Below are 9,851 nucleotides of genomic sequence, written 5' to 3'. Positions count from 1 at the left end.
AAAAACAAAAAGTCTTTGTTCTATTTGTAAGAAAGTTTGTCCAGTACCTAAGTATTTTATTATGTAGTGAGAGTGAACCATAATTGGAGCGTATTTTGATTTTATGTCAAGTTATTTCTAATTTAGAATCACTGTGGAAAGATAACCTTGAAATAAGGTGCATGAAAGACATCTGTCCAGATGTTAACTGCATCCTATAAATAGTTGATGTTTTTTATCTTAAGCAGGTAGAGAAGTGTGAGCAGAAATCTTCACTTTGTTTTTCATTAACCTGAAAGCAGTTGAGTGGGCAGCTTGTGTTCCCTTCACATGCAGTTCCAATTATTTTTTCATTTTTGTAAATGTTTAAAAATCTTGCTTTACTGGAAAAATGACATTCTTTACTTAGATGCAGTTGTATATCCAGGAAAAAGCTGTCATCTTGAGTGCTGAGTGCTTTAATTCCTGCTAGCCATCCCTGAGCTGTTTGCAAAAAAATCTTAATTATGCTTCACTTCATTATTTTTGGTAACGCAACCAGTAAGTCTTAATCAACCTGATGAAATCAAACTTCGGCTGACTTTAGAAAAAAAAAAAAAAAAAAAAAGTAAACATCTACTGTTAACAACTAAAAAGTGTATTAGTATTAGTCACGTTCAGATGTGTTAAGATTTTTATCTTGTTAAGGTAATGCCTCAGGAATGATAGTACGGGATTGGAAATAAGCCCATATTGTTAGACTTCTGTGTCAACAAAACAGGTGAAGACTTGATCTTGTCTGTATATTACTCCTTCAGTGATCTTGTCTATATATTACTGCTTCATTTAACACAGAGACCAATAATAACATATGGCATGCAAAAAGCAAGCTACCAGTCTGTCCCATTTATATCCTGGCATGATGTGATTGTCTTTTTCTCTTCTTTCTGATCTTCTGTTTAAGCACGCAGGCTTGATCAGTAGGAACTCCTATTGATTTCAAATGTTAATGTAAATCTGTGACTAAAAATGAACTCTTCAACCAGTGTAAGACTGTTTTACATTTTCTTATTTGCCATATTTTGTTCTGGTTAAGTCAACCTGCTGTATCAGACTTTCTGCAAGACTGAGATTGCAAAGTGATGTCAGTACTGAAACTAAAACCAAAGCTGCATTTTTACAGCTCTCACTGTCTTATTTTTTTCCTCCATTTTTTTCTATAATTCTTGCAAAAGTTAGGGTTAAGCTTCAAGAGAAGGTCTTCCATTTCAACAAACTTGTTCAAAAACTATCATCTGAATGACAGTCAGATAATATTTTTTTTCCAACAGAAAAAGAGATTATTAAAATAGTCTGAATTCAAGCATATTAAAAGCCAGATAGCAGGAATTTTCACCTTTTGCATCTCTTACTAGGGCTTCAAAAGTATTTTTCATGGTAGGTGTGGTATAGGACTAAGTAAATTGATGTTTCTGTATCTATCAATTGCAGATGCCTAGTTTGGTATCAAATATTATGTAATGTAATTCTGTGTTCTCTAGACTTGATTATTTTGAAATTAAGGTACCTAATCTTGCCACTCCTATGTTTTTCCGGAAGTGCTATGGAGACTACTGAAATAGCTAATGTAAAAAGAAAAAACACTTTTTTGTGGTTGGGGAGCAAGATCATATATGTTGCTATTTTTTCCACTCAAAGTGAAGTATATACCTTTCACATCAACTGCAGCCTGGAATTTCCAGAGCAACAAAAAAGGAAATGTACAAATCCTTAGGTAGTTTTGATGGAAAGATAATGGAAAATGTCACTTTTAATTCCATGTTAAATAAGGTTTTACTTAAGGATATTTTTTCTTTTAGAATTTTAACCAAGCAGCCAATTCCTTGAGTCAGCCTAGAATGTGTATTTGTAAAGTTTTCATTTGTTGAATAGAGTTCTTAAATTTCTGCAGTAGCTTGACCTTAATTAGCCTTTGTTTTCTTATAAAAATCAAGATGTTTTGTTTTAGGGATTAGTTCTGGGATGCTATAGGCTTCTTTAAGGACTTGGAATTTTACCAGAAATCCTTCTTTTCCTGAGCCACTCAAGGAAAAAAAAAAAAAAAAAAACAGACATGGAGTTCAAGGATTCTCCTGGTGTTTTTTTTTTCTTCGTGGACAAGAGAAATTATGTTTTACAGCCATGGGAGAAGATTCCTTCCTTCTCAAATACATATGTAGATGAAGAGATCAAGGAGTTCAAATTCCAAGGGGCTGCAGAAGCAAATACTCTGTAGGCCTGTCCTGTCTAAACAGTGTAGTTTGAACCTTTTCAAATAGTGTTTACCAATTATATCATAAAAAGTAATTTTCAACTTTAATTCAGGAAATAACAAGAACATGGTGTATATATATAGCTTTTATTATCATCTGTCACTAATAATAAAGGTTAATGTTTGTTAGGGTTGGTATTTATTGCTTGCAGTAATGCACGTATTCTGCTTTGGACTGACAATACTTATGCAAATGGTAATGACTGTTCTGACTTGCAGGTTTTACTTGGAGCTTAGCAGTATCTCAAAATGGGTACTTTCCATTCTAACCTTGCTACTTAACAGGTTACTTCATTTTTATCAGAGGAATGGTGTGTTTACTTGCACTTGCTCTTCTTTGAATCCTACCATTAACAGATGTGCTTTAAGAAGGTATTTCAATTCTGCCATCCTGCAAGCATGCTGCAAGTGGAATATAAGAAAACAGTCTTTCTGAATAGCTGTGTCAACTGGGTTGTGCTAACATTGGCAAGATCTGTGCATCTTGTAGCAGTCAGTTGCTAGAACACCTCTGATATCACACCAGTGTTCTGGCTGCTGCTGCTGATCAGTGCTGGCACAGCATCAAGGCTATACCTCCAATTCCTGCCTCTGCGAAGGCCATTAGGCTGGGCATGGGCAAGAGATGGGGAGAGAACACAGCTGAGACAGCCAATCTAAACTGACCAAAGGAATATTCCGTAGTGTATGAGGTTCTGCTGAGCAATAAAAGCAGTGGAGGACTGGGGGTGGGGGGTGAACTCACCATTAGCTTGTTAGGAAAGCATCTGTCTTCCCAAGAAATTGCTACGTGTTTCCCTGGCTGAAACAAGGACAGAGTTTGCTCAATTTAGTTGTATGAGCACTAATTATTGTGTGATGCATACTGTTGCGTATGATTATATGGAGTGCCGTACAAGTTTTGAGCCTGAAAAGTATATGGAGGCAAGTGAGCTAACTCAATTCTGGAGCGTTTCCAAACTTTTGAGTAATTTTAAATAATGGAGGTGCAAGTAAACTTTAACATGTCAGTATTTAAATGCTGATCAGATGTCAGCCAATAGTACCATAGAGAAAAAAATGTTCATTCAGTTTCTTGTTGACTGTTAAGGAATAATTAAGAATGAAAATGAAGAGTAATAGTTTATCCGCAATAAGCATTTGGTAAGGAGGCACTTCCTTCTAGAGGTAGTTACCCACATCAACTTTTATATGTGAAATGATGCTTTTTAGATACTCTAAGCCTTTCCAATGTTTGTCTTCTAAATTATTGTTTAGTTGGATTATGGATTAATTTTAGACTGTTTCCATGTGACATAGCGTTTTTAGAGCTGTTTGAGTTCTTCAGTCTGCTTGTGTGTTCCTGTTGTGCCGATCTGCACTGAGAGATAAATACACATTAAGAGATGGTGTATTTTGTCAGGCAGTGTATTTATTGCTCATGTTCTTGAATTTCACCCTATAGGTCAAAGTACCTATAAACCATGATTTTTAATAGATATTACTCTGAGTATGCTCAGCCATGTGTTTCTACTGCTGTAGTGAAGGCTCTTTCTGATACTTTGTCCTTGGTAGGTAAACACCATTTTTCTGCTGTCGTTGTGATGGTTGGTGTGAGATGCTTGACACAGAACAAATACAAGGCTCTCAAAGCTACATCTTAAAACCATGCAAAGGACACGTTATTTTGTTTCCAAGATCCTATTCTGTTTACTTACATTTTTCTCATGGTATTTTATATCACAGTGAATTATGGGACTAGAAGACTTAACTTTTCTAATATACTAGAGAATTAGGCAATACGTTTGTTAAAGATTTTCAGCTCTGTTGTGAAATACAAATACAGATCATGTTAGGATGTTAACAACACCTTCTAGAGCAGACAGGCTACTCAAAAGATACTACAGTGAAGTAAAGACATAACTGAAGTTTTGCTGATTCAGTAAGCTTACATAACAAGTATAGCTATTTAGATAAATTTGGAGGGTTTTAATAATCTCAGTATGTAGATATTTTTTCTTGGCATAATTATTAATTTCAAAACAAGTGTTTAAAGTTCTTTCAACTAATAATAATTTCACGTCTTTGTGGTGAAATTCAGGACATATCCAACAACCACTACCAATAAATAAGTAATGCTGTAGGTTGTGTTTAGGAGACAGGTTTGATTTCTGACATTTCTAATATATAAATCTGAGTTTAAAATTAAACTTATCAAAACCAAATATTTAATATGTAAAGAAACTTTTAAGTACTGTGATATGAAATCTTCAGATAGTATATGAACATGTTGAAATTAATTTAGCACAGGAAAAAAATCTGAGCTAAAAAAATAGGGAGATGTCACTTACTGAGAAACCACATTTTTTAAGGTAAAGAAGTCCTCAAAGTGCATCTGCTCTTTTGTACTCAAGCTGATGGATACTGTAGAATTTTTTATCACATTTGTTTCCATTAGGTTTGCAGAGTGGGATGAGTGCTGAGGTATTAAATGGCAGATCACTGCCTGTCCAGCCAGGGATTTGTAATTCCAGAGGAAAAACTCATAGAACACTTGATTCAGATTATCCATATAGTGGCATGAATTTTTCATGGTGAAGAATTTTAGGAGCTTCTCTCTTCTGAGCTATTGAAGAGCAGTGTTCTAGCTAGAAAGATGCAACATCTTCATGGCTTAAGAACATAGGAAGGGAAAAGATAAGCAGCTGGGTTTTAGGTGACTTCCAAATCAGCGTATGTCCAGTTATTCCAGGAAGGAATTACTTGATATTGTACACAATTTATAGCACGCTTTCTGGTAATCATTACAAAAAAACACACTGAAATATCTGCATGTCTTCTGTTTTACCTTGAGCTAATGATAAGCATTTCAGAGTACCGGATATCAACATCTATAGATAATACTTTTCTTACCTGAAGCTTCCTCATAAGCTATAAATTAGAAAATGAATGACCTGTGGTCCCCAGGACACTATAGGGCATACTTATCTTAATGTGTATGAGCAGCAGAATCTCTCTGGTATCTGTACAGTAACTGAAGCTCTGAGTACATGATACTGTGCTCTGAAAACAAAGTAGTAATGCCAGTATATTTTAACAGTATTCAGAAAATGCATCTGAATTGCTTTGGTTTACGTCAGCCTCTCCAGTGTTCTTGTTTGTTTGTCTTTGGAAAGGCAGTGGTAGTGTTTGCATTTCAATTTATAATCAGATTATTTGATCCAAATACTTCCGAGGGAAAATAATGCCTTGTTACAAACAGAATATGGTCTATAAATGGAGAAATTAAACTTTAATGTGACGACATTTTCTACAAATTCCAGATTTTCTCAGTTTCTTGATAAGAATTGAAGCGCTTTCCCTTTTTATAATTCGTTTTGTGAAAGGAAGTTGTAGCAGTAGCAGAAACTTCATTGTTCAGTTTACAAAGAGGAGACTACTGTAAAAGGAAGCAGTGTGCTTGAAATCAATAGACTCAGCACTGGCTGAGTTAAGATAGTGAGTTGCTAATGTCAGCTAAGTAGCAAAAAAAGATAAATTGGCATGGGAATAAACGGTCAAATAATTTATTTAGAAGAGTATCTGTGTTTATTTGAGTAATTACGAAACAAGGCCAAGAAACATGATTTTAAAACATAGCAAAGTCCTGGTTTTGTTGTTGTTGTTGTTTTATTCTTAGGCACGGTTTTCTTTAATACTCATGTACTAACCAAACTCATTTACTCGATTATGCAAAGTTCCAACACATTCACACTTGAGCGTGTTTGGAACTTGTTTCTGATTACAAGGTGATGATTTACTTAGATCAGGATAGCTAATTCTTCATTTCAGCACTTTGAGGATGCGTAAAGCTGTGGTGCTTATGCAAATAGGAAAGATTATTCTGTTTATTTCTTTGTATTACTGTAGTATTGAGTAGTAACAGCTATGGCACTGGACTATGAAGGAATTTGTTGCAGTGAGTATGAATTTACCAGTCAGACTAAATCTGGTTTTATTTCTCAAAATAATAAGCCAAATGGATAGGGAAGAATATTGATTTTAGAAGTGCTTTTATTGGTGAGACTGCCGTTGTATTTTCACCAACAAACTGGGGTGGCAAGGACCAAAAAATAGTCTGTAATAGAGTAGATGAAAATTAATTGAAAAAAGTGAGGAAGAAAGAATTAGTGACTTGCTGTCAGGCTTGGAAAAGTTTTGTACTGCAGGAGTTTTTCCTGGGTCTGTTCTGTTCACTGGTCATGTTTATGTTGCAGCTGACAGAAGATACTATGAATATACAGATTAGTGAACGGTACAAAATAGGGAGGATGTTGTAATGCAAAGTGAGAATTCAAAATCATCTTGAAAGCTTTGAAAATGATCTTAAAAAGTAAATAAGACAAGGAGGACTGTGACAAGGTGCAGCGTGTAGGCAAGAGTAGTCAACTGCACAGGTCAGGGATGGCAACAGCAGGTTAACAGCAGTTCTTGAGGGGATTCAGTGCAGTGACTGGAGAAAAGAACTTCCATATTTCACCAGAAATGGTCGTCATTGTGTTGTTGTGACGAAGACAGCTGTGTGGTACGTGTTATCAGAACAGGAATGCAAGCTGCAAAGCACATGAAATTTTGCTTTGAATGGATGGTTAATCTCAGAGAGAGGAAGGGAATAATCCTTTCTCCATGTCCATGGTGAATAGGACTAGAGGTCTCGCACTTAAACTGAAGCAAGAAAGATTTATCTTAAATTTTCTTTCTAAGGGAATTTTTCAGTGATTCTAGATTTTCTGTTGTGTTGAAAACAATACCTAGCAAAGGAGGGAATTCGGAACAAATGTAGTCTACTGAAAAAGCTTTATAAGACGTAACAGTTCGAATCATGAAGACCTTTCATGGTTGCTTCGTTGTTGCTGATAGAAAACATCTTGAATGGTGTGCTTTTCTGTTTTGTTTGTTAATTCATGTCCGTGAACATTGAGCAGGATTCACAGCATATGCTTTGGTATGTACAAAGTGATTTCTATGCAAATCATGCAAGCTGGAGAGGTAAAAGTAGACCTTTGTCTATTTGATTGCTGTGGGAGGTACAGTTTTCAAAGGTTTACGATATCCATATAATGTTTATGAAGTACATGATAGTAGTTGAAATTTAGAAAACAAGTACAACATAAATGTGTGATAGAAGGCTTCTGTCATCTTTGGGATTTTTGTCTTCAATACTTTTTCCCAATGTTGTTTTCTGTCATGAACTTCATCCCATTACTTAGTTTGCCATGGCTCAAAGGTTACTGAAGTAATGTATTTTCATCCTTGGATGTTAACAGAAAAGTGAAGAATGATTACAAGTTTTGTTTCTTCCGTAGTTGTCACGTTAGTTAGAGAAGAAATCTGTAACTTTGTATTTCCATGAAGCTCCCTCCAAAGAGGACGAACAATAAATGTCAGATTTTTAGTTTTCTTTTGGTTTAGCACCATTACGTTTTTGTGCATAGTAGCAGGAGTGGAAACATACTGGTCAATGGCTAGTACGACATACTATTAGGGAATTAAAAACACATTGGAGTAGGAGTTCTCTTTTACTCTGTGGAGAAAAGGTAAAATAACGAGATCCTAGTAGTTAATTGGAGGTCGAACTGCAGTCATGTCTAACAGTGTAAGAAGTAGTATCTTTACATTTTGCACAGATTATTAAGGTGTTGAGTTTTCTTTTGTGGTTTTTGCCTTTTTTGTTTGTTTTTTTTTTTTTCATTTAACTACCTACTCAACTGAATCAGGGTGAACGTGGCCTTCCTGCTTTGTTGGTACAGGTTAGTTGTGTGTTCTTTTACAGGTGCTAGCCAAAGAATTTTTACCAATTGTCAGGTGGTATGTGATGAACATAAATGCAAAAGAAGCAGCCAGCAGGTGTAAAGTACTTTGTTACACGGTGAGTACTTTTTCTGTATGTAAAAGCATAACATCTCTTGCTACCAAAACAGAAATTGGTAGGCATTGATACCATATTGAGATCAAGTACTGCTTTTATATTATAACCCTTGCCCATTGTGCATACTTTTTCATGCTCTTGTTTTTATACCAGTACTCAGTTTAGTAGATGTTCATTTTTTCTTAGCTTACCCTGTTGTAAAGAGCTCAGTGTAGTGGAATGTGACAACTTTGAATTTGAAGACCATTTAAATATTAAATGATCTATGGCTGTTGTCATTATCTCCGTTCATAAGGATCACAGGCTTAGTAGGAGCAACTCTGAAAACTACAATTTTATATGCAAAGTCTGAAAACGAACAACTGAATTCCTACTACTAAAAACTTCTGTGGCTCCAATCCATGTGTATAGTAGCAGCATGGCAGCAACCCCTAAGTAGGCACAGAGTCCTGTACAGTGCATAAAACAACTACATCAAAGCCCTTAAGGATACTTTCTCCTGTATTGGGTTTATGTGGCAAGATATTTTATCAAAGCAGTTCAATGTGTGCTTCTGGTAGGAATTACAAGATGATCAAAATCATATGACTGATGGGGAGGAGAATCAGTAACCATTAAAGTGTTCAGAATACTTGTGCATATATGTATGCAAAAGTGATTACAACAGTGAAGATCACAAAATTTAGATAGACCCGCACTTGTGAAAATGGTACGCTTCCTTTTACCTTTGATTTTTTCAGACCACAATTAATCCTCTATTAAAAGAATCTGATACTGTTTTAAAGGGAAGAACAGATACCAGCAGTTATTTCTCATTGGATGATGTTCAAGTCTTACCCTAACTTGACCTGTTTGCTTCTGACTTGTATAGCTCCTCGCTGTCCTATCTTCTTTTTGACTACTGCAGCATGAAGCTAATGACCGTGGAGAAGAATCAGTCATTTGAAGCATGAGGTAGCCAGTGTCAGGGAATATCAGTACTCCAAGTGGGTAATAATGCAAGTACAATATCTACCCTTCTTCCCAGTGGCTGCAGAGACTCAACTTCCATACTGTTTCAGAGAAAAGGAGGAGGTAAGGAAAATCATTCTAACCTTAACAAAGTCAGGTGTGCATTCTTTAGGAAGAATGGACTCCAGATAATCATTTCTATGTTAATAAGGCCAAGTAGCATTCCTGGGAGGGATGGACTTCTTAAATATCTTGTAAACTGTTGCAGTTGACATTCTGGTGGGGCCTGTAGGAGTGGCACACCCAGTATTATCTTAGCTCAGAAGTGGGAGATAGAAACTAGAGACTGCTAGTTTTTGGCCAAAGGTCCCTTTTGTTAGCACGAACTTCTTAGACCTCCCAAGCATTAATCTTCCACCACATGATGTTTTTGTTTTGTTTTAATATGACTTTAAGAGAAAAAGGGAACAGATGCTAGTCATACTTGACAGTTAAAATAAAATGGTGTAATACTGCCTTGCACAGTCACTTCACGTGAAGTTCCTGGTTGTCATCCCTGAGATCTGCTGATCCTGCATTCTTAAGCTGATACTCCACACCCTTGTGAGAAACATTTATTTCTCTGCTTGTCTGTCTATTATCCCTTCACTTACAATCTGTCTGTTTTGCCTGCTCCTTTACAAAATTAAAATAAGTTTCAGAAGCACTGGTGGTATCAATCATTTCCTTGACAGGAATATAATA

This window comes from Aythya ferina (genome assembly GCF_964211825.1).
Source record: "Aythya ferina genome assembly, chromosome: 12".
NCBI lineage: Eukaryota > Metazoa > Chordata > Aves > Anseriformes > Anatidae > Aythya > Aythya ferina.
The sequence above is the reverse complement of the archived record's forward strand: the minus strand, read 5'-3'. Positions refer to the sequence as shown.